This window comes from Capsicum annuum, chromosome 5 (assembly GCF_002878395.1).
Source record: "Capsicum annuum cultivar UCD-10X-F1 chromosome 5, UCD10Xv1.1, whole genome shotgun sequence".
NCBI lineage: Eukaryota > Viridiplantae > Streptophyta > Magnoliopsida > Solanales > Solanaceae > Capsicum > Capsicum annuum.
In genome coordinates this window covers 187,124,491-187,150,624 of record NC_061115.1, presented here as the reverse complement: position 1 = coordinate 187,150,624, position 26,134 = coordinate 187,124,491, and positions in this window count along the sequence as shown.

Sequence of the window (26,134 nt, the reverse complement as noted above, 5' to 3'; positions counted from 1 at the left end):
TAACTCTAGAATGCAATCGTCTAACATCCCTAGCAAAAATGGAGATTGACCCCTCCACAAAAGACAACCACTTGGTTCGTCTAACTGAACCGACTCCCAACGAATGACTTGAGACTCATCAGGAATATAATGGCGATGCATAAAAACATGAAAAACTGGATGAATAACTAACAAATCTGGGGACATAGCCAACTCATAGGCCATATTACCAATGGTCCAAAGAATCACAAATGAGCCAATAAACCTGTGGCTAAGCTAGCCTCTCTTCCCAAACCACACCGCACCCTTCATGGGTGAAACCTGAAGAAAAATACAATCACCAACACCAAATATCAAGGCACAAATCCTACGATCAACATAACACTTCTACCTTCTCTAAGCTTTTGAAGTCTATCCTGAATAAGCTAAACTCTATCCAAAAACTCATGAAGAAAGTCCATACCTCAAGTCCGAACCTCAAAAACATCAAAACCAACCCATTGGCAAATGATAATGTGTACCATATAATGCCTTAAAAAGATCCATGATGATTATGGAATGGTAGCTATTATTATATGCAAACTCTGTTAAAGCCAAATGTTGGTCCCATTAGCCCCCAAAATCTATCACACATATGCGAGGCATATCCTCTAAAACTGGGATAGTACGTTCTAACTGACTATTAGTCTAGGGGTAAAACATTATGGTAAGATCGACTCGAGTGCCCAACTCATCCTAAAAAGTCTTTCAAAAATGGGAAATGAACACAAAACCTTGATTGGAAATAATAGACACTGATACACTATGCAGTCACACAATTCCATGAATATAGATATGGACAACCTCTCAGCAATAAAGAAAACCTTGATTGGAATAAAGTGAGCAGACTTGGTCAATCGATCCACAATGATCCAAACACTATTCAAACCATAAGAAGCACGAGGCAAACCAGTCTCAAAATCCATAGTGATTCATTCCTACTTTCTTTTGGGAATGGGTAACCTCTAAAGTAATCCACCAGGTCTTATATGCTCGGCCTTCACCTACTGACAACAAAGGCTTTGAGATATAAAGTACAATACATTCTTTCTCAAACCACCCCACCAGTAATACTGCCTTAAATCACGATACATCTTAGTCGCTCCTGGGTGGACAAAATACATGGAACAATGGTCCTCCACCAAAATCAATCTTATCAAAGAACTCAGTCAGTTCTACAGAACCATGGCTATCATTTATTAGTTACTCAACCATCAGAATTTAGTACTCAATTTTAGTATAATATAAGATACACGATGTTTACCTATATGCGCAGTATTGCACGTTCAGTATGTTTAGTAGTTATAGTTTTGCATGTACTCTCATCCAGTTACATTATGATGTTCATTCAGTTAGTTATCAACTCATGCATATGAACCCATGTATACCAGCCTTACCTCACTTAGCATACTAGTACATTCCACATACTGATCACATACTCTTTTTGCACTATGATGTCTAATATCATAGGTTCGGACGCTCAGGTTCCTGACCGTACTTAGAAGCTTAGGCTATCAGTAGTAGATATAGTGGTGATTCCTTATATTTCAAGGATAAAGTTTATCTATTTTAGTATTTTAGTAGTTTAGTAGTTATTTTAGTTGGAGTTAGTTAGGGGTTCGTCCTATCAACTCCATATTCAGACAGTTAGAGGCTTTCAGAGTAGCATAGTAAATTTTCAATTTTTCAAATGTTATTATCAGTATACTCAGTTATTATTTCAGTATTTTGAAAACCTTATGGCATTTTCAGTTATACTTCCGCATATATTTTCAGTATTATTATTTAGTAATCACAACAAGTACCATTTATGGGTTAGCTTTTGATCCTCTTGGGTCGTAAGCACCGTGTAACGTCCAGGGTTTAGCCTTAGGGAGTTACATGATGCTACCTTATATTAAGATCTTGTTGGGTGTAAAAGCACTAAAGTCTAGGATGATTTGTGAAAATCTCACAACAGACTTCATCCAAGTAGTGCCTTTAGAACTTCAAAGAAAAAAATCATCATGCACAACAGCAAATCAGGAGTAGAGTAATTTCTCCCATGGGGCTTCAACTGACGAGAAACATAGACAATCACCTTACTCTCCTGCATTAACACATCACCTAACCTGACACCTGAAGAATCACAAGAGACAGTGAATTCCACCCCTTCTTAGGCAGAGTCAAGATAGGAGCTAAAGTCAATAAATCCTTAAGCTTTTGAAAGCTTATCTCACAAGTATCAGACCATGGAAATTAAATCTTCTTCTTAGTCACCTTGGTCAATAGAGCAACAATGGATGAGAAACCTTCAACAAGACGTTGATAAACCTGCCAAGATAACAAAACTCCAAATCTCGGTGGGTAAAGTAGGTATAGCCTAATCACAAACTGCTGCAACAATAGTACCATCCTTAGTCATCACATGACCCAAGAAAGAAACAGACTCCAAACAAAACTCACACTTGGAGAATTTGCATACAACTTCTCATCCCTCAATCTCTGAAGCACAATACGTAAATGTTTCTCATATTCATCCTTAATCTTAGAATAAATCAAGATATCATCTATAAATACAATTACAAAGAAGTTAAGATATGATCTAAATACCCAGTTCACTAACTCCATGAACGTGAAAGGGCATTGGTCAGCCTAAAAGATATGGCCAAGAACTCATAATGACCATATTGAGTTGCAAATCTGTCTTCAAAATATTCCAAGATCTAATTCTCAACTGGTGATAATGAAATCTCAAATTAGTCTTTGAAAACACCACAACACCCTAAAAGGATACACTAGGTCAAATTTTTTTCCATATCCAATACCTCCTGCAACTAATCCTTCAATTCTATCAACTCAATTGGGGCTATCCTATAAGGATGAATAGAAATGGGCTTGGTGCCAGGCTTAACATTAATAGTAAAATCAATATCATGATCTGGAGGCATACCAAGTAAATTCATAGAAAACAAATCCATAAACTCACAGACAACACGAACAGAATCCAATAAAGAAGGTAAAACAACACTAGTATCATGAATATAAGCCAAATACGATAGACATCCACTCTCAAAAAATCTACGAGCCTCAACATAACAAGTAATCCCCTTAGGACCCAAATGAAGTGCCCTTTCAAGCTATACTTGGCACACCCGGAGAAACTAAACTCACGATCTCACCAAAATAATCTAAGACAGCATGATAAGGAGCCAACAATTCCATAGCCAAAATAACATCGAAATTAAATATATCTAACACAAGTAAATCTACCTAAGTCTGACATCCCAAGAAAGTCACAATACATGATCGATACACCCAATCCACCACTAAAGAATCTCCTACAGGGGTAGATACACGAATTAGAATGGCAAGAAACTTACTAACAGAATAAAAACCCAAAGAAAAATATACTGACACATAGGAGAAAGTCAACCAAGAATCAAATAAAACTAATATAAATCTAAAACAAATAGGGATGATACTTGTGATCACAACATTTGAAGCCTCTGCCTCTGGTCTAGTGGGTATAGCATAACACTGACTACGACCACCATCTAGACGAGTGGCCCTTTGATGTAACACCTCAAAAATGGGTCTCAAGATGTTACACGGTTCTCAATACTACGAGTAGCCTCAAGCTAACCCTGTAAGCCTTCTACTAAATTTATAACTCAAAATAAAGAAATATAAGCACATAATCAATGCGGAAATTCGCCTGATCTAAGCTGAAATTATCTGAAAATAATATTTGAAAATACTTGACTTAAAAGTATAGACAATCAACACTAGAAATCTAAATTTTAACTAGCAATCTAATAAGTCTCTACTACTAACAGTTAGAGATCCACTGGGACAAGCCCTCAACTGATTCGAACTGACTGAAAATACTGAATCAACTACTATAATAAGCTAGAAAATCTAAATAACTAGGTTCCTAAACCATAAGGACTCACAAATTGTCAGGAAGTAGATAGAGATGCTCGAAATCACTCACGCTGTTGAAACTGAGCACTTGAACCTATATTATTGAACAATGTAGCACTTAGACATATATGTGGATCAGTACTTCTGGAATGTACTGAGCATATGGTGGTGAAATGCATAGTAAAACAGTGAGGGAAAACATATAACTTTCTAAAAAACAATGCATGCTAGGGAAAACATTTATGAAGGTTGTCACTACAAAAAAAAATTGCGTTTAGCAACAGACCAATAACGTTGCTAATAAACATATATCCGTTGCTAAAGCAATTTAGAGATGGACCAATGATGGAATATGTTTCGTTGCTATATTGAGCATTGCTAACTATTTAGCAATGGAAAAAATAAAATCCGTTGCCAATTTTGCAACATCACAGAGACGATCTATATCCGTTGCCATTTTGTAGCAACAAATATATTCGTTGTTATATTTATAAATGTTGTTACTAATTTCATGTTGTATTTCATCATTTTGATTATTTCATGACCAAATATTTCATTGCTAGTCCATCACTAAAACTTTTATTATTTAGTCCCCAATTTTTTAAAATTCTTAAAATATCCAACATTCACTTAAAAGAACCCACATATATAGATAACAAAATCTTCTTAAAATATCCAACATTCATACAAAAGAACCCACATATATAGATAGCAAAATCAAACACCCATAATACCAAACATAGAGCGCAACATCTAAACACATGATTATGTACAAAACATCCATAGTACCAAACATCAACCGGCTATCCTTAAAACAATCTACATCATCCATAATACCAAAGATAGCAAAAGCTAAACACAATTCATGAGAAGTTGAAGCTGAAGACTTTCCACAAGAAACACAAAGATTTTGCCTGTAGTAGCCTTTTGCTTCAAATCCAATACCAAATACTCTTCGCTTCTTTTCTCCTCCGGCAGCTTGGCAATATGCTTCAATTTGATCAATATCAGATTCTGATAATGTTTTTTCTCATAACGTTTCTTCAAATCTTTTCTGTAATAGAGGAAGTGAAATTATAACGGATTGTACTTAAAAATGATTAGATGCCAAAAACTACTTTAAACTAAAAAATAAGAATTAAGTAAACTACTACATTAAGATTTAGTCTTACATGGACGATTCGGGAACGTTCATCAATGAAAGGTTTTTCATCATGACCATGTGTGTATACAATCACATGGGAGAGAACATTCAACATTTCAAGGGGGTGTAAAATTTCACATACAAACAATAATCCTTGTGTTAGTCAAACTCTCTTTACATAAGAAAAGTGTATTCAAGAAATAATATATTTAAATATTTATAGCTAATTACAAAAGTTTAGAAGTTGTAGTTCATGTTTTACTAGGACAGTTGAAACTAGATGAAATTATTGATATTTGAATGATCATATGCACTCCAAAATTGTAACAGCTGACCCCTACTGAAATAAAAGAAATAAGCAAGTTGTAGATGATCATTGTAAAGTGTGAAATTTTATCAGTAGGGTAGATAATACAGAGGATATGTGACATAATACAACATCGTATAAGACATGAATTTATCACGTAGAATGCCACACAGAATATATATGTCTACGTAGAGGCCACACAGAATATATATGTCTACGTAGAGGTGGAGCCAAGATTTCTAGGTTTTATATATACTTAATATTTTTTTCATGCTTTGCCAATTGAAATTTCCTTAACGTGTTATATGTACACCAAAGATTAAAAACTTCATGGGCGTATCCAACAGGAAACGAACAACTAAACAAGACTATATCCTATAAGCTCTTGCATATACGAGAAAATTGGTACTAACATTTTGCAACTTTAACTAAAATGGCATGACTATTTTTTGATACACATACTTTGGTCTCCTATATGTTCAATTCATATTTGAAAGTATTGTCTGGTGGGGTAATCCAAATAAGTTAATAATTAAGTAGGACATTTCCAACCACACTAAGTATAATTACTAATTTGTTTAATGGTGATCAGTTAATACTAAAGTTTCATTAAGTGAAAATAAGTAAACATGGTGGTGGTCATATAAAAATTAAGATTCATTATTGTTATTCTTTAACAAAAACTGAAGGACCCAAAAATATGTCTATAATAATATTTTAGAAACCAAAATGCTAATTGATTCGTATTAAAGTCTTATAACCTTGAAAAATCCGCTCACGATTCATCAAAGAGACATATGATACAGAGGATTCGAATAGACAACCTCAACTAGTCTGAGATTAGAGTTGAACTAAAATTAAGTGGTAATTTTGTTGATCAACACAATTTCAAAAAAAATGAAAAATGTCACAGTACAGGCAGCAAGATATAGACATGTATGCACCTGGTAAATCCGTCTTAAGGTCTACTGTTAATTTCACTACAGTACGAGAATCATCCTTGCCTCTCGTAGCCAACACAACTCTAGAGTCCCCAATATTAATTACCAATAACAAGATTCTTACCCTGCCAAAAAACAAAATAAAAGAGTTCATATTTAGAATAAAATGATAGAAAAACTAGCTAGCTTCACTTGCTGAATAGTGCATTGCATTTGTAATTGATCTTCTTCCGCAGATACACACATAAAACATAGACGTCAGAAAATAAAGTATTTGTTCAACTTTAAAATGGTTTTTCATGTAACTGTGTACTTATCCATGATAGGAATGGGAAGTAGATAGCCATAATATAACTATCTATAAAGAGTATGCAATAGCCAAGCCTCTCATAACATCATTAGTCATTAAACTTCTTCCACAGATATACACTTGCAACATAAAAGTCAGAAATTAAAGTATTTGTCCAACTTACAAACAATATTTCCAATTTACTGAATTTGCTTATATGAGGTCATTCCCATCCTTCATTCATTTGCAATGAAATAAAGCAAATATAATGCAGTGAAGTTTCACAACTATATAAAAAATAGTGCTAAAAAATAACTTGACGGGGTCAGAGAAATATTTTCTGTTTAACAGATTCAAACACGACTCTTTCAGGAGCAACTTAGAGAAGAAAATGCCAAACACTTATAAAATTAGCAAGTTGTAGATTGTAAAGGAGTATATGAGTGACACTTGAGATATCCCACTGACCAACCCAGGGATCCTTGCAATCAACACGTCCTTGGAGAAGTAGTTCATATGTACTCTCAACAAATATCAATACATGAACAACTTGATGGTAGTCTCCATCTCTGGGAACCACCCCTCTGGGTGTAGAGAAGCAATTTTTTTCTCTAGTTTTTTCAAATCTAGAATATTAATCTCATTAATAATACTCAATTACTAAAAATAAGACAAAACAAAGTTTGCAAATAACTTTTAAATTCAAAATAAGAAATCCAAGAAGATATGGAAATTTTCTTATACTACACTGAGACAACTAAGCGAGAAAATATGGTGCATGCTATTGTCTACCGATTAACCATAAAAACATATAATATCAATAGTAGTAAGGAAAACCTAAGTGAAAGAGATCAAACAACCCTAAAACTACCATTTACAAGTGACTTCCAACATAGAAATTAAGAAATTGAAAGAGGAAAAACAACTCACATTACGAGATTTAGAATAGTAACTCTAATTTAGATTCAAAATTGAGTGATTGACTCCGTTTTTGATTGATATTGAGCGATTCCCTTTTCTCAATTAAGAGAAAAGGGAAAGGAGAGTTCACTTTTAGAGAGAGGTGGATGATACTATGTTTTGGGAATAAAGTGAAATAAAAGACTTTGCCCTAATATTTAGTTGGTAAGGTGACGGATTCAGCCTAATTATTTATTAAAAATATAACTAATATATTTTTTAAAGATGGTAAAATAATTTTAGTGACAACAATTTCGTTGCTATTTCCGTCTCCACCATGTCAAAATAAATTCTCACTTTTTATGTCACTAATTTTGTCATCAAAATAAATGCGCCAATATTTACTGCCAAAATATAGCAACAAATTTTATTTTCTGTCACTAATCCGTCACTAATTAGGCTACTAATTTTAATTTCATTTATTTAGTGACAAAAGTTCTATTTTATTGCAATTCCATCATTAATTAGTGATGAAAATGTCCTTGTTCTAAAAATTCATTGCTAAACGCGTTTTTTTTTTTAGTGTGTAATCACAAATCATGAATGAAAAAACATACTATATGAATGTTGTGAGCCACCACACTTAACTCTAAATCTGTGCTTGAAATTTATTTTTCAAATCATACATGCTAAGTATAAAAGGACTCACCTCTGTATCTGTAAACTGGAAGTTGTAATCTCATAGCTAATGACTTGTGTAAAACAATATCTGAATAAATTAGTGAGCCTTTCACTTAGTTTTTAAAAGCATTTATGTTATTCTTTACTCTTTCTGTAGTTAGGTTCTTCTAATCGAAATACACTATGTGAGCTATCATAGTGTCCAACGTTTAGTTTCCTTATGGAAAAATCTCACGTTGGGGAGAGGTGTCATACTCTTGCCAAGGAGTATAACCTAAGCTAAGTAATCACATTAGTAACTATCATCCATATAGAAATGGGGAATATTCTAAATAATCTGCACCTTCGTTGGCTCATAATTTTGGGGCATGTAAACATACCCAACTCGGTGCTAAATACTACTCTCTTTAATTTGTATGCTCATTCTGTAAGAAATCCACTTTAAAACTAGTATAAGGGTTTATAATGAAAACCAATCTTCCATCTGTTCACTTGAAACTATAATAAAACTATAAAGTGAATTCCATATCTAAGCTGAGGATCAAAAGATCAAATCTTGTTAAAATCTGAATATAAATTAATCATGGGATGCTTAAAAGCATAATATTCTTAAAGTATCTTCATTAAAACTAGGGATTAGTAACCCATGCATTAATTTCATGTCAAAACATCATAAAGTTCTTGCTAAATAATGAAAATCTTGATAATTCGATTCTAAATCTGGAAAAATAATGTCACACGTATAAAAATACAAAAGTAGACATGCAATTCAATATTTAAATCACTTGCAGAATCATAATCTTTAAATAATAATATTTGGGTATGAACCCTAATCTAAAATTCATGTAAATTCATGTAAAAATTAAACTTTAAAACTAATTTTGGGCACAAGGATGAAAGGATTATCCTTATTCATAACCCTACATACCTTAATTAATGAAATTGATGAAGAAGCTTGACTTTGAATACCTATTTGTGCTCTTGAAGATTGTTTCTTGAAGATCATGAATCAGAAATCTTGAATTTTGGGTTATCTGAGAAAAAGAATGGTGGAATTTAGATTTCTTGAGATTTAAAATTTGAAGCTCTAGGGTTTCTTTGAGAGAAATTTTGGTAAAAGTGAGCGTATAATGCTTAGAAGGTGTTTAATTCCTTGTTTTTCATGAATTGAGAGCTTGGAAAAAGACTAAATTTACCTTTGGAAAAATAAGTTTGGAACTGGAAATCCCAATTTTAAACCCTGACGCAACATAGAGCCATCATTGTGGCTTACTGGAAAAGGGATGAGTATCATTTTGCGCTCTGATTTAATACGGCATAATCGCTCACTGGAAAAGGACAAGTGATATTTTGCACTCCACCATGATGCGGCGCTATGCTCCACCGTAATTTCTGGCACAACATTGGCCAATCGTGGTGAGCTACTGGAAAGATGAAAGGGATTTTGGTGTTTACCACAATGCGACATAATCGCGGGGCTTACTGGAAAGAGGATAATTCTGAATCTGCCCTCCGCCGAAACGTGGTGCTATCACGTTGGCCTACTGTTTTTCACTAAATGTGCCAAAACTTCTCAAATGGGTATTAGATTTAGTCAAAATTAGTATCGTTGGAAAGTTGATTCAATTCTCTATAATTTGGTGGTTTTAGAGCTAGAAAATTCCACACATATCAAGAGTTATACACTTTTAAAGTTGACCCTTGACAAACTAGGGCTAAACGAAACTAAATATAAACTGGTGGGGTCCAACATGTAACCCCAGTTGGAAGGGTGTCAGTACCGTTCCATGGGTAAAGATAAGCTGTGAGTAAACCCTCTCTGTCAAGGAGCTCTTCGCCAACCCCTAATATAAGGAAAACTCAAAGAATATGAATAGTCCCTAGACTCATAGGGGTATATCTCGACCTACGCTAGCTACGTAGTTCTAGAACATTGGGGTTGGTATTAAGGATCACACCCTCTATTGGATAATAGGTGAGCCATAATCCCTGGGTTCACTCGGTGCTGAATCCTACTCCAAACTTAAAAGACACTGAACTGAACTGTTCTGATCGTATTGTATAACTAATTTGAACTGGGTTCACTAAATTCCGTTGACTGATGAAATACTACTGAGATCTTATAACTGACTAGGATTACTTAGATTACAAAGATTACAGAGATTACTGATATCACTGAGATGGTTGAGGTTACTAAGATTACTGAGGTTACTGAGTAGGACTAAACTGATACTGAATTCACTGAATTTTTCCTGAGTCATCAGACTGACTAAATTCTAATGATCATGGCTTGACTGAGAGTATCGTGAAAACAAACATTGGCTCTAGGAACATAGATAAATTATCATTTATAAGTACCCCTAGGACTTAATAGCATGAAACTAACAAGACTTGACACATCTTGATAACTTGACCAATATCAACAATTCATCATACAATGAGTTGGGTATTTTATAAAGTACATAGTTATCATAATGTTGTACATGGATAGGAATGCATATAATCATGTCATTATTTCATACTCTAATATCATGAGCCTTCAAACTAAAATCTACAATGCATATCAATAGCATGGAAGTCATTTGAACATAAGGGTAAACTATGTATTTGTCGTTTGGGTCATAATTAAGCTATAATGCATAATTTATATTCACTTTGGCATTTTATCAAACACCATACATGTACCACTTAGGGCATAGGCATAATCATCAAATTAACAAACCATAACCAACTAAGTTCATAGTTTTCAAATTGCATGCTAGCATAGTTTCATAACACAAGTAAAGATTCCAACTTGGAAATTGTACAACAACAACCACATATACATAATCAATCCATAACTTGGATATTAGAATTCATAGTTTAAAACTTGATTCTTGGGCACCGTGGATGAAAGCAATCCATGAATGAACACTATGCATACCTTAGTTCTTGATTGTACAAATATTGACGGAGAGATTCTCGAATTTGAGTATTGAATTTGAATCCTTAATTGAAAATCCTAACTTATTCTTGAGAGAAACTTGAGAGAAACACTACATTTTGGTTGAATTCGGGCTAAATCCTATGTTTTAGACTTATATAGGGGTGGAAAATTGACCCTTTTGCCTTTAAAAATGTGGACATTTAATGACTAAAACTAGGCATCGATGTTATTATCGATGTGGTGCATCAATGGCATCGACACTGTAGTCGACGCGTCGCACCATCATCACATCGAGTCTCAATACTTTAACCCCGATAAGCTACAACAATATCAACCAATGTGATTGGCAACGCGATGCGCCAAGATCGCTTTGGTCCACTATTTTGGGATTCTGAACATAGTCTAAACGAGTTTTGAAAAATCTAAAACTTTTCCGAGAATACCTATTGACCTTCCTGATCATGAATTAATAAAAATATAGACCACTTAAGAATGTTAAGATCGCAAAATGAGATTGCAGACTTTTGAAGGCTTAAATAAACTAAGTATGGAAAATTAGCTTGAATTTTCTAAGTATGGGACCCCTTAACAAGCATAGATGGACTGAATTAAGCGTAGGATTTTGTGGGGTTTTACAATATATCCCCCTTGGGCACATTCTTCCTCGAATGAGACTAACTAAGATGGGGAAATGACAAAATGAAGTACATGCTGAACATGAACAACTGAAACATGATTACATGATTGACATCACTGATTTTCTGAGATTTATTCTGAGTATGCATATCTGATGCATGATTTTATGACTGGCATGACTGATAAGCTGAATATATTATATTAAACATGCATATATGTGATAACGCTCAATCTACAGCTCTCGTGGGAGTGTAAAGCGGTCGTTAGCAAATATAGAACCCAACCTGGGTTGGGTATCGATCCCACAGAGAATAGCTTGGTCAACAAGTAAGTGAAATTATTAGACTTTTGGTGCAAGTCTCGTAAGAAAGGGGGATTGTAATAAGTAACCAAAGTAATGAAATAAAAGCTGAAAATAATAAAGTAAAAAGAGAGTATTTCGTAGGTTGTGAAACAATGAGAATTGAGGCGTTGGGGTTATGTCCACCTTCTGAGGTATACGTCTCTATTGGCTATGAGTGTGTAGAGTCTTGACATGTAATTGCTTATAGAGAATTGTAGTCGATGGTAAATCCAAGCGTCTCTCGACCTAAACAAGGACTATTTCACTTTAACTCTCTCGAGCTTAAAGCGTGACTAACGGTACGAATTCTCCAAGAAGTTAGTCCAGGTACGGCACTAGCTTTTTAATAGGAAAGGGTGTCCTACTACCTTGACATTATCTCTTTTCCAGACAAATAACTTTTCTCTCGAACAAGTCAGATGTTAGACTGGCGTTGGTCTATGCGTCTTCTTTTCTAGACAAATAACCTTTCTCTCGAACAGGTTAGATGTTAGAATGGCGTGTTCTTGTGTTTGAACCGCAAAGAATGTAGATTTAAGATGAAGAGAATAATGATATAAGCAATATACTTGTCTTGAACTCACAAACTCATAGCTATAGATAGTAACTCATTCGGCTTCCATAACCCCAACTAAGAGATTTAGTTACCCATGAATGCGAAGGATATCACGTTTTGCATGGTGGATGGCGTGAATAGTAGGTGTTTGGCGTGTGGTTTTGGTGATATCGTAGCAAGTAACGATTCTCTTGTTGCGGAATTTAAGAATAGAAGAATAGATTAGAAGTGTTTGTAGTGGAAGATGAGAAAGATGGACGAAAATTATATTGTTGAGTTGATTATTGAAGAAGTGAAGAAGTTCTTAAAAATCTCTAACATGATAGGGTATTTATAATACTCCTATCCTACTCCTACTAAGCTAATGAAATAAATAACCAAATCCTAATATACTAATGAAATCCTTGACCCAAATGTACTAGGGCAAGGTTACAAAATTATAATCCAAATAGAATAATGAAACACATAACCTAATTGCACTAGGTTAATGTATTATGGCAAAAATCCAGCTTTGTGTCTGTAAGTCCCAAAGTCTTCAGAAATGCTGTTTTAGCCCGGGACAGATTTTCCATGCAGCAGATTTAGTCCTTTATGCGTCCAGCTCCTTTCCATCTCGTTTGTGAGCTTTCTTTTGCGTCAAGTAAGCCATAAATTGCTGTATTTTGCATCATTTATACCTGAAACTTTCCTAATCACATTTGTTAGCTCATTTACAGGAAAAAGGACTAAAAGTGTACGAAATAGATAATTAGTTCTCGAAACTAGGCTAAAATATGGGCAAAATATATTGATATAGGCGCGTAATTTCGCCTATCATCAATATGATGCATAACTACATGACTGATCTAATACATGAATGCATGACTGAATATGCAAAGGTAATTGATACTAAGTTTATCATGGAAATCTGAGCGTGAAACTGGATAAGTTCAAGGGAGACTATTTCCTTAAATTGAAAATACTAACGAGCCTGTAGTTAATTACTAGATACGCGTGAGAGGAAACACGTGAATGTAACTAAGTCTAGAACATAATACATGAGATGGATATCATGACCTAAACTGAGAACCTTGAATACATGGCTTACGGCTGAGGTCTATGTTTAAGGGTCAAATCATGAGTACCCCATACCCCAAACTGGATTCGTTATGAAAAGAGAAAGCGGAACATTTATGTCATAAAAGTTTGGGGAATTATAGTGTATCTCCCTCTTGGGATACTATGTCCCTTGAAAAATAGTAGGCTAACTTTGCTAAGATACTGAGGAAAACTAGGGCGATGCACAAGGAACCTAGGAACTGAATTATGACTGATTATTAGTAGTGTAGCATGAGTCATGAGCTGCATGACATGATTCTGGACATGATTCATAACACTGAGTGAACTGGGATTACTCATACTAGGAACTTGAAACACACATGATTCTATGGAAAGTGTGAATATAAGCTGGGTTCACGGAATTGTGATGTTATGCATGCGTAAGTATCATGATCATTGAAGTACAAAACTTTGCACTGAGATAGGAATGGGTCGGGAATTATCTTCCCTTACTGATTTCCTACCCATAATGGTATTACTACTAGAACCTGAAGGCCTGGCTTTTTGAGATACCATAACCGAACAGTTCTTATATACCTGTCGGGCAATGATAGACTGACCCGCTGAGTGAAGATTAAGAAAGGTCCTATTAAGATCTGGTCTGACCTTAAAGTTACAAAAGAAAAAGAAGCTCCTGTATCAGAAGAAGTGTAAATATGTAAATAAGGGATCTGTGACATACTAGTGGCGGCATCCGGAGGACTTTCTTGATCCTATTGGGACTGAAGTGCATAGAGTTTGTTTGGATGTCGCCCACTGATAGCGCTAGAATTAGCACCCTACTGATTCGGGCTACCAGACTAAGCTGAAGGACGACCGTTCTGACTTCATGGACCGGGTTTAGGATAGTCTCAGACCTTGTAACTTGACAGGCCATATCCAAAACAAACATTACTAGCTTCTCTACACATCCCCTTATGATACTTACCACATTCTTCGCAAATAGGATGAGTGTGAATAATGCTTACACTATTCTGGGATTTGGAGCATGGCGCCCCATCCCTAAGGTTATTTCTAAACTTTGGTACTAGTACACTAGCAGAAGAGGGAACTGGAACTGAAAGCTTCTGACTATACTGAGAATGGTTACCACCCTATGACCTTGGCTTAGAAAAACTATAACTACCTATTTTTGCTCTCTTATTCTCTCTTTCCTTCTTCCTAAGTTTCTTCTCTTCAATCTGTTGAACATGGACCATAAGTCTAGTTATGTCCATATCCTTAATCAACATCGCATCTTGCACTCCTTAACCACTCTACCTGATATCACAGACCCAAACTTGCTCATTCTGGATATACTGTCTGCTACTACATATGGAGCATGCTTGGCTAACTAAGTGAACTTGAGGGAGTATTCTTTAACACTCATGTTACCGTCTCTGAGATTGATGAACTCTAACACTTTGGCTTTTTTCTGCTCTAGAGGAAAGAATCTATCTAGGAAGGCCATAGAAACTCTTCCTATTCTATGGGCTCTGCATCTGTACCCTTGTCTACCTTCAACTATTTAAACCACGTATGGGCTACATCTTGTAGCTGATAGGCGGCTAACTCAAAACTCTTACTGGGAGTCACTCCCATAATATCTGTGACTTTCTGAACCTAGTCGATGAACTCCTGTGGATTCTCTTTGGACTTAGAACCGAAAAATAGGGGAGCATTCATTTGGATGAAGTCCTAAATCCTAAATTCAGCTAAATTGGTCACTGGGTTGGCCAGAATAATAGTTGGCTAGTTATTCTGAGCTGTGACTAAATTGGCTAGAGTAGTGAATGCAGTCCTGAATTCTGCCTGAGAAATATGTTCGTCCAGGGTATCTACCCGAATTAGCAGAGGTGCTGCTTGATTACCGGTTCCCCTTTCGCTAGCCCTTTTGGGAGGCATGTTCTATAAATAAAAGAAAGAGCGGATTAGACTGGGATTTAAATTATGCTTACTGGCATGACATAAATACTGAAAGAAGGGAACTATTCCTAAAAAATCTCATAGCCTCCTGTCCATAAGTGTGGTGCACGACACACCCATGTACAAGACTACTTGATGCGGCTTTTCATACTTCCTAGGACACTATTGAACCTGGATTTGATACCAATTTTGTATCACCCCAAATTCGGTACCCGAAATCCTACATGATGCTCATGACCCTGACTGACCACAAGCTAACCCATAACTGATATCTATAACAGAGAACTGAATAATATATTATAAATATGCAAAATATAAGTTGTAAGGAGGAAAGGTTCAAAATTGAACTACTACTGAATATAAAACAATATCTGTAATGGGGTATTACAATACCAAAAACTAAAATAAACTATCTAAAACATGTTGTAGTCTGAATGACTCTAAAACTGACTGAAAACTGTGGAGTTGATGGGATATGTCCACAACTAACTCCGAAGTACTGAAATAATAAAGTAATAAAATTATCATGCTATCCTCAAATGATGAGGAGTCACAGCTAGTCTGGCTACTGAATGTCTGATCTACTAAGGATGCTTGGGAGATCGTGTTTCTAAACCTATGGTATAAAACACCATAGGACAAATGCATCAGTACGATTGAATGTACTAGTATGAAAGTGACGTAAGCTGAATGTAAGGGTTCATACACATGAATAATAATAACTGACTGATGACACAAATATGAATGCATGAGAAATACATGCATGAATACATAAATTAGAACTGGGGTCGTGTCAATACTGAATACTGATGTACTGACATCTGAGTTTCCTAATACTAGGATACTGAATAACTGGGTGTATTGATGATATGATTTATGGAGTTTACAGATAACCGATATCTGAGGTTACTGGTACTATAATATTGATAACTAATAACTGAGTATAAAGATACTGAGAAACTATTTGAGTTCTTTACTAGATTGAGTGACTGTATTTGACAGTCCTGAATCTTAATAACTATCTGAGTTCTAGACTAAACTCGATGACTACATCTGATAGTCCTGATTCTAATGGAACTAGCTAAGTTCCGTACCGAGCTGAGCGATTGTATCTGACAGTCCTGATATCTATAGCACTAAACTAAGTTTTATTACTGAGACTGAATCTGAAACTAAGACTGTGGGAGATAATTATCAAATTGACATGCCCCAAATCTAAATTGGTGGGGTCTAACATGTAACCCCAGCAATAAGGGTGTCAGTACCATGCTATGGGTAAAGACAAGCTGTGAGTAAACCTTCTTTGATAGGGAGCTCTTCTTCCAACCCCTCCTATAAGGAAAACTCAAAAAAGATAAATAGTCCCTAGACTTGTGGGGATACATCTTCACCTACACTGGCTACGTAGTTCTGGAACGCAAGGATTGCTACTGGATAATAGGTGAGCCCTCATCCCTGGGTTCACTCGGTGCTGAATCCTATTCCTAACTGAAAAGACACAGAACTGACTTAACTAAACTAAACTGTTACTGATCGTATTATATAACTGATTTAAACTGGGTTCACTAAATTTCATTGACTGACGGAATACTACTGAGATCTGATAACTGATCGGGATTGCTGAGATTACAAAGATTATAGAGATTACTGATATCACTGAGATCACTGAGGTTACTGAGATTACTGAGGTTACTGAGTAGGACTAAACTGATACTGAATTCACTAAATTTTTCCTGAGTCATGAGACTGATTGAATTCTAATGATCATGTCTTGACTGAGAGTATCATGAAAACTAATACTGACTCTAGGCATATAGCTAAATTGTTTGGTACAAGTACCTCCAGGTCTCAATAGCATGAAACTGACAAAACTTTACACTTCTTGAACATATGATCAATATCAACAATTCATCATACAATAAGTTGGGAATTTCATAAAGCACATGGTTATCATAACGTTGTACATGGATAGGAATGCATACAACCATGTCATAATTTCATACTCTAACATCATGATCATTCCAACTAACATCTACAATGCACATCAATGGCATGGGAGTCCTTTGAACATAAGGGTAAAGCATGTTTTTGTCGTTTGGGTCACAATTAAGTTATAATGCATAATTTCTATTATCTTAGGCATTTTATCAAACATCATACATGCACCACTTAGGTCATAGGCATAATCATCAAATTAACGCACCATAACCAACTAAGTTCATAGTTTTCAACTTGTATGCTAACATAGTTTCATAAAACAAGCAAAGATTCCAACTTGGAAATCGTACAACAACAACCACTTGAACATTATCAATCAATAACATGAATATCAGAATTCATCGTCTAAAACGTGATTCTTGGGCTTCGTGTATGAAAGAATTCATGAATGAACACTATGCATACCTTAGTTCTTGATTATACAAAGATTGACAGAGATATTCTCAAATTTGAGTATTGAATTTAAATCCTAAATTAAAAACCCTAACTTGTTATTGAGAGAAACTTGAGAGAGACGCTATATTTTGGTTTAATTCGGGCTAAATCCCGTGTTTTAGACTTATATAGGAGAGGGAAATTGACCCTTTTACCCTTAAAAATATGAATATTTACTGACTGAAACTGGGCATTGATGCTATTGACGACTCGGTTTATCGATGACATTGATGCTATAGTCGACGCATTGTTCCATCATCACGTCGAGTCTCAGTACTTTGACCCTGGCGATCTACAATAATATCAACCAACGCGATTGGGATGCGGTGCACCAAGATCGTGTTGGTCCACTATTTTGGGATTCTGAATGTGGTCTAAAAGATTTTTGAGAAATCCAAAACTTGCCCGAGAACACCTATTTACCTTCTTGATCATGAACTAATGGAGATATAGACCACTTAAGAATGTTAAGATCGTGAAATAAGATTGCGAATTTTCTAAGGCCAAAATAAACTAAGTATGGAAACTTAGCTTGAATTTTCTAAGTATGGGACCCCCTTAACAAGCATAGATGGACTAAATTAAGTTGAGGATTTTGCAGGGTCTTACAAATCTCTATAGAAAGTACTTCATATAAAAGGCTATTCTGAATATCTGTGCTTTCTAGAGGGAATACAGTGACTGAATCATCCATGCACTTCTTCAATAAGGTTATATGGAACACTGGTTGAACTGATGATAAGTCTGCAAGTAGCTCAAGCTCATACGCTACCTTTCCCACATGACTATAAATCCTATAGGGACCCAAAAATCGAGGACAAAGCTTCCCTATTTTTTCCAAATCTTTTCACCTTTTTCCTGGGTGAAACCTTCAGGTAAACAAAATTATCAACTTCAAACTCAAGAAATCTCCTTCTTATGTATGCATAATATTTCTGATGACTCTGAGCTACTTTCAATCATTGTCAAATCAACTAAACTTTATCTATGTCCTCAAACACCATATCTGACCCAATCAAAGAGGCCTTACCTACTTCAAACCAATTGACTGTTGATTTACATCTCCGCCTATAAAGAGCCTAAAACAGGGCCATCTAAATACTAGAATGTTAACTATTATTGTAGGCAAACTTGATCAACGACAAGTGGTCATCCCAACTGCATTAGAAATCAAGAAAATATGCCCTTAATATATCCTCTAGAGTCTGAATGGTCCTCTCTACCTAACCATCTTTCTATGGGTGAAAAGCTAAACTGAGATGAACTTGGGTACCAAAGCCTTTCTGAAAGGCTTTCCAAAATTAAGAGGTTAAATGAGTACCCCTATCTAAAATGATAGATAAGTGAATTCCATGTAATCTAACTAACTCTCTAATATACAGCTTAACATAAACTTCAGGTGTGTAGGACGTGTGAACTAGCAAGAAGTAGGATGATTTGGTCAATCTATCTATAATAACCCAAATCAAATCATGTTATCGACACGAGTGGGGTAATCCTATCACAAATTCCATATTCACCTCTTTCTACTTCCAAGTGGGAATACCAAACTCCTGTAATATGCCACCAGGTCTTTGGTGCTCTATCATAACCTGTTGGCAAGTTGCACACTTGGCCATAAATTTTTTGATATCTTTCTTCATACCATTCCACCAATAGACTTCACGCAAATTATGGTACATATTGGTGGCTCGTGGATAAATGGAGTAACGTACGCCATACATTTCTACCATAATCCGCTACCTCAAATAGTTAACACATGGCACACACAATCTACTATGGTATCTTAACATACCATCTCCCCTTTAGCAGAAAACCTCTACCTTTTGGTCTTTAACTAAACCCTTCATTTTAACCAAACTAGAGTCCTTATCCTGCTTTTATTTCGCTTTAGAATCTAGAGAAGATTTTGAACTACTCTGAACCCAAACATTCCTCTCACCTGAGTCAACCAACCTCATACCCAATCTAGATAACCGATGAACTTCTTAAACTAATTCTCTCCTATCATTCTCCACATGAGCAACACTGCCCATCGACAACCTACTAAGGGCGTTTCCCACTACATTAGCATTGTGTGGGTGATATAATACACTCATGTCATAATCCTTCAACAATTCTAATCACCTTATCTGATGAAGATTTAACTCCCTCTGAGTAAACATATATTGCAAGCTTTTGTGGTCTGTGAATACATGTGCCTCCAAATTTCAATGCAAACACTACAACAACCACCTTAAGATCATGGGTAGGGTAGTTCTTTTTGTGAGGCTTAAGTTGTCTAGAGGAATAGGTTAACCTTACCTCTCCGTATCAAAATAGAACCTAAACTAATTCTAGAAGCATCATAATAGACAATGAATCTATCTATGCCATCAAGCAGCGCTAAAACTAGAGCTGATGTCAGTCAAGCCTCAACTCTTGAAAACTCTTCTCACAGGACTCTGACCATTGAAACTTAACTTTCTTCTGAGTTAATCAAGACATGGGGGATGAAATAGACAAAAAACCCTCAGTAAAATGTCTGTAATAGTAGTTAAACCTAGAAACTTTTGATGTCTGATGGAGAGATAGGTCTAGGCTTGTTTCTTATTGCTTTTGTATTTTAAGGATCAACTCTAATATCATCAGTGGAAACAATATGACTCAGGAAAGCTACTGATCTTAGCCAAAATTTAGATTTACTAAATTTGGCAAACAACTGGTTATCCCTAAGAGTTTGCAACACAATTCTAAGATGGTTGACATGGTCATTCTCACTACGAAACTAGACAAGAATATCACCAATAAAGACTATGTCAAACATATCCAAATACTATTTCAACACTTTATTCATCAATTCCATGAATGTTGCTGAGGCATTTTTCAGCCCGAAGGACATAACTAGAAACTTGAAATAACTATAGTGGATTCTGAAAGCTATCTTTCAAATATCACATTCCCTTACTCTAAGATGATGATAGCCGGTTATAAGGTCTATCTTGGAGAAATAACTTGCACTATGCAGTTGGTCAATAAGTCATCAATCCTAGGAATAGGATATTTGTTTTTTATGTGACTTTATTCAGCTGATGATAGTCAATGCACATTCACAAAGAACCATCTTTCATTCACACGAATAGGACAAGAGCGCCTCATAGAGAGACACTGGGCCTTATGAAACCTTTATCTAAGAGGTCTTTATGCTGCTCATTTATCTTTTTAAGCTTCTAAAGCCATATGATACAGAGGATACGAGATGGGTAGAGTATCTAGAAGAAGGTCAATACTAAATTCTATTTCCCTATTGGGAGGTACCTTTGGCAAATCTTTGGGAAAAACTTCAGGAAACTCATTAACTACACGGAGTGATTGAACTGTTGGAGCCTCAGACTTAGTGTCTTTGAATCAGACTAGATGATAGTAACACCCTTTTGAGATCAAATTTCTGGCCTTAATATAGGATATGAAATGACTCTTGGGAGACATTGAATTACCTTCTTACTCAAAGACAGGCTTATCTGGGAACTGAAACAAACTGAAACTTCACTAATCGAGTGAGACAATCTATAGATGCATAACATGAATGAAGCAAATCCATTCCTAGAATAAGATCAATGTCAACCATATCTAACTCTATTAAGTTTGCTAATATGAACTTATAAAGAACAGTGATAGGGAACTTTTTATAGACTCATTCGTCAATAACTAACTGACCTACTGGGGTAGAAACTAAGAAGGGATTAGGAAGGTTTTCAGGACCTACTTCACAATTTACTACAACTAGTGGGGTCACATAAGAGAGATTTGACCTTGTGTCTAGCAACACAAAAACATCAAGATGAAAGACACGAAGCATACCAGTAACAATATCTGGTGAACTCTCCTGCTCCTGATGGGATGGTAAAACATAAAACTGATTCTGGCACTGAACGCAACTAGTATTGGATGATGCGCCCTGAGGAGGGACTGGGTGACCTAGAGGAGATGGTGCGCTAGTAGCCTTTGTCTAGGGACAAACAACTCTGTTTCCCTGCTTAGCATAAGGATACTCTTTGATTCCATGCCCCAACTTACCACAACCATAACAACTTTTCTGTCCCAACAAACACTCACCAAGATGGTTCTTATCATACTTAGCACATAAAAGAGAATTGGGTTTCTACTCACACTATTCTTAGATATGGACATGGAAGTATTACCACACTACTCCTATCTAGCTCTGAAGGAGGGAGCAATGGCTAGAGATGGCACTGGCCTAGATGAGTGATTCTAAAATTGTGTATGATTTTCCCCTCTAAACCTTATCTAGCCATATTCAAATTGCCCAGTTCTAGCCTCTTTATTTCCCCTCTCTCTCCCTTTTAAATTTTTTGCCTCAATCTTTTAAGTATGAATCATCAGCGTAGAAAGATCTATATCTCTTATAAGCATGGAAGTCCTACACTCCTTGAATACCAATCTAGATACTAAAGTAACAAACTTACTCATACTCGACCTAGGGTCAGCCATCGTATTAGGGGAATACTTAGACAACTGTTTGAACTTCAGAAAGTAATCCTTCACTATTATCGAGCCTTGCCTCTGGTTCGCAACCTCCTCTACCTTAGTTTCTCTCATTTCATGTAGAAAGAACCTATCTAAAAATGCGTCCTGAAATACCTGCCAACTCATAGAAGCTGCATTCTAACCTCTGCCATTCTTACACATAATCACCCAATCCTACGCCACATCCTTCATCCTATAGGATGCCAACTCTACACTCTCATCCTCAGTAACATGCATAATCTGGGTGATCTTCCTTACATTATCTAAGTAAAGTTGTGGGTCTTTACCTACTTTTGACCCAAAGAACTCAAGAGGATTCATTCTCATGAAGTCATGAATTCTGGCTGCTACTAAATCAGCATTCTGCTAAAGTGGGACTACCGCTTAATGGTTTCCTGAACATTGGTGGACATAGCTTAGGCTAACGCTTGAAAGGTAGCCTAAAATTAAACATGGGATACATTCTCATTTAGTGGGTCAACAGGATGGGGTGGCTGGTTATCATTTCTATATGTATTAGCTCTGCGAGTAGGCATATTCAAATATCACGTAAGAGCATGAGTTAAAAGCAGATAGAGAAACTGTAAGCACGATAGATCATAAAAGAAAGAGATGATTTCCTAAAATAACATGTAGCATCTTGAATATGGGACGCTTTACACCCATCATCAAGACTCTACGTAACATGGCTTGTATGACTCCCTAGGACTCTTACAACCTTAGGCTCTATACCAAGTTTGTAACACCCTGAAAATGGGTCCTGAGATGTTACTCAGTGCTCAATACTACTAGTTGCCTCAAACTAACCCTGTGAGCCTTTTACTAAATCTATAACTCAAAATGAAGAAATATAAACACATAATCAATGCAGAAATTCAATTGATCTAAGCTAAAATTATGTGAACATAATATTTAAAAATACTTGACTTAAAATTTTTGACAATCAACACTGGAAATCTAAATTTTAACTAGTAGTCTGACAAGCCTCTACTACTAACAGCTAGAGTGCCATTGGGACAAGCACCCAGCTGACTCGAACTGACTGAAAATATTGAATCAACTATTGTAATAATCTAGAAAATATGAATAACTGGGTTCCTAAACTATGAGGCTTATCAACTGTCGAGGTATAGATGGAGATTCTCTAAATTACTCACGCTGCTGAAACTAAGCACCTAAACCTACATTATTAAACAATGTAGCGCATAGACGTATATGTTAATCAGTACTTCTGGAATGTACTGAGCATATGGTGGTGAAATACATTGTAAAACAGTGAGGGAAAATATATATCTTTCTCATAAACAATACATGCTAAATAATAATGGCTCACTTTGGATTAAGTAATTGAAAGTTGTAATCATAAATCATGAATGACAAAACATACTATATGAATATTTTGAGTCACCACACTTAGTTCTAAATCTGTGGTTGAAATCTATTTTTCAAATCATACATGCTACGTATAAAAGGACTCACCTCTGTATTTGTAAACTGAAAGTTATAATCTCATAGCTAATGACTTGTGTAAAACAATATCTGAATAAATTAGAGCCTTTCACTTAGTTTCTAAAAGCTTTTCTGTTATTCTTTACTCTTTTCTGTAGTTAGGTTCTTCTAATCGAAATACACTATGTGAGCTATCATAGTGTCAAACGTTTAGTTTCCTTATGGAAAAATCTCACGTTGGGGAGAGGTGTCATACTCTTGCCAAGGAGTATAAACTAAGCTAAGTAATCACATTTGTAACTGTCATCCATATAGAAATGGAGACTATTCTAAATAATCTGCACCTTCGTTGGCTCATAATTTTGGGGCATGTAAACATACCCAACTAGGTGCTAAATACTACTCTCTTTAATTTGTATGCTAATTCTATACGAAATCCACTTTAAAACTAGTATAAGGGTTTATAATGAAAACCAATCTTCCATCTGTTCACTTGAAACTGTAATAAAACTATAAAGTGAATTCGATATCTAAGCTGAGGATCAAAAGATCAAATCTTGTTAAAATCTGAATATAAATTGATCATGGGATGCTTAAAAGCATAATATTCTTAAAGTATCTTCATTAAAACTAGGGATTAGTAACCCATGCATTAATTTCATGTCAAACATTCATAAAGTTCATGATAAATAATGAAAATCTAGATAACTCAATTCTATATCTAGAAAAATAATGTCACACACATAAAAATATGAAAGTAGACATGCAATTCAACATCTAAATCACTTGCAGGATCATAATCTTAAAATAACAATATTTTGGTATGAACCCTGTAATTCATGTAAAAATTCAACTTTAAAACTAATTATGGGCACAAGGATGAAAGGATTATCCTTTTTCATTACCCCACATATTTTAATTGATGAATTTGATGAAGAAGCTTGACTTTGAATTCCTATTTGTTCTCTTGAAGACTGTTTCTTGAAGATCTTGAATTTTTGGTTATTTTGTAAAAAAGAATGGTGGAATTTAGATTTCTTGAGATTTAAAATTTGAAGCTCTAGGGTTTCTTGGAGAGAAATTTTGGTGAATGTGAGCGTATAATGCTTAGAAGGGGTTTAATTTCTTGTTTTTATAAATTGGGGGCTTAGGAAAAGAATAAATTGCCCTGTGGAAAATAAGTTCGGAATTGGAAATCCCAATTTCGAACCGTAGTGTGACTCAACGCCATCCCGATGGCTTATGGAAAAAGGGTTGAGTGCCATTTTGGGCTCTGGCACGATGCGGCATGTTCGCGTTGCGTCACTGGAAGAGGACGAGTGCCACTTTCCACTCCACCGTGACGCGGTGCTATACTCCATCACAATTTCTGGTGCGACACTGGCCAATCGTGGTGAGCTACTGAAAAGGGGCGAACGGGAGTTTGGTATTCACCATGACATGGCGTAATCATGGTGATTCACTGGAAAGAGTACAATTGTTAATCTTCCCTCCACCGTGATGCGGTGCTATCATGTTGGCCTACTGTTTCTCATGAAAAGTCCCATAACTTCTCAACTGGGTATTGGATTTAGGACAAATTAGTATTGTTGGAAAGCTGATTCAATTCTTTACAATTTGGTGGGTCTAGAGCTGGAAAATTCTATATATATCCAGAGTTATACACTTTTAAAGTCAACCCTTAACACACTAGGGGCTAGAAAGAACTAAGAAAAGTACTGGGTATTACACACGACCACCAACGTGGGCTTTACTACCTCTACCCGTTGCACCTTTGATAGTATCCATACCACTCTCAGCTATAGGAGTAGCTTGAATTACATGGTGGGGAGAGTCCTTCGCCACATAGATAAACTCATCACATACAAAGTCACCTCTAAACTTTTCCTAACAGCGCACTTGGATGGTACCTCTATGAGTTACTCAACGGATAGGTCCATGCATATTTTCCTGACCCCCTATACTCTAAAATGATGTTTACAATATGCCATTTATGTCTTAGTTGCTGAAGAGAAGGAGGCAAAAAAATTCCAGAGGGAGAAACATAAATGAAGGTTGAGTTCTTAATCTCAGAA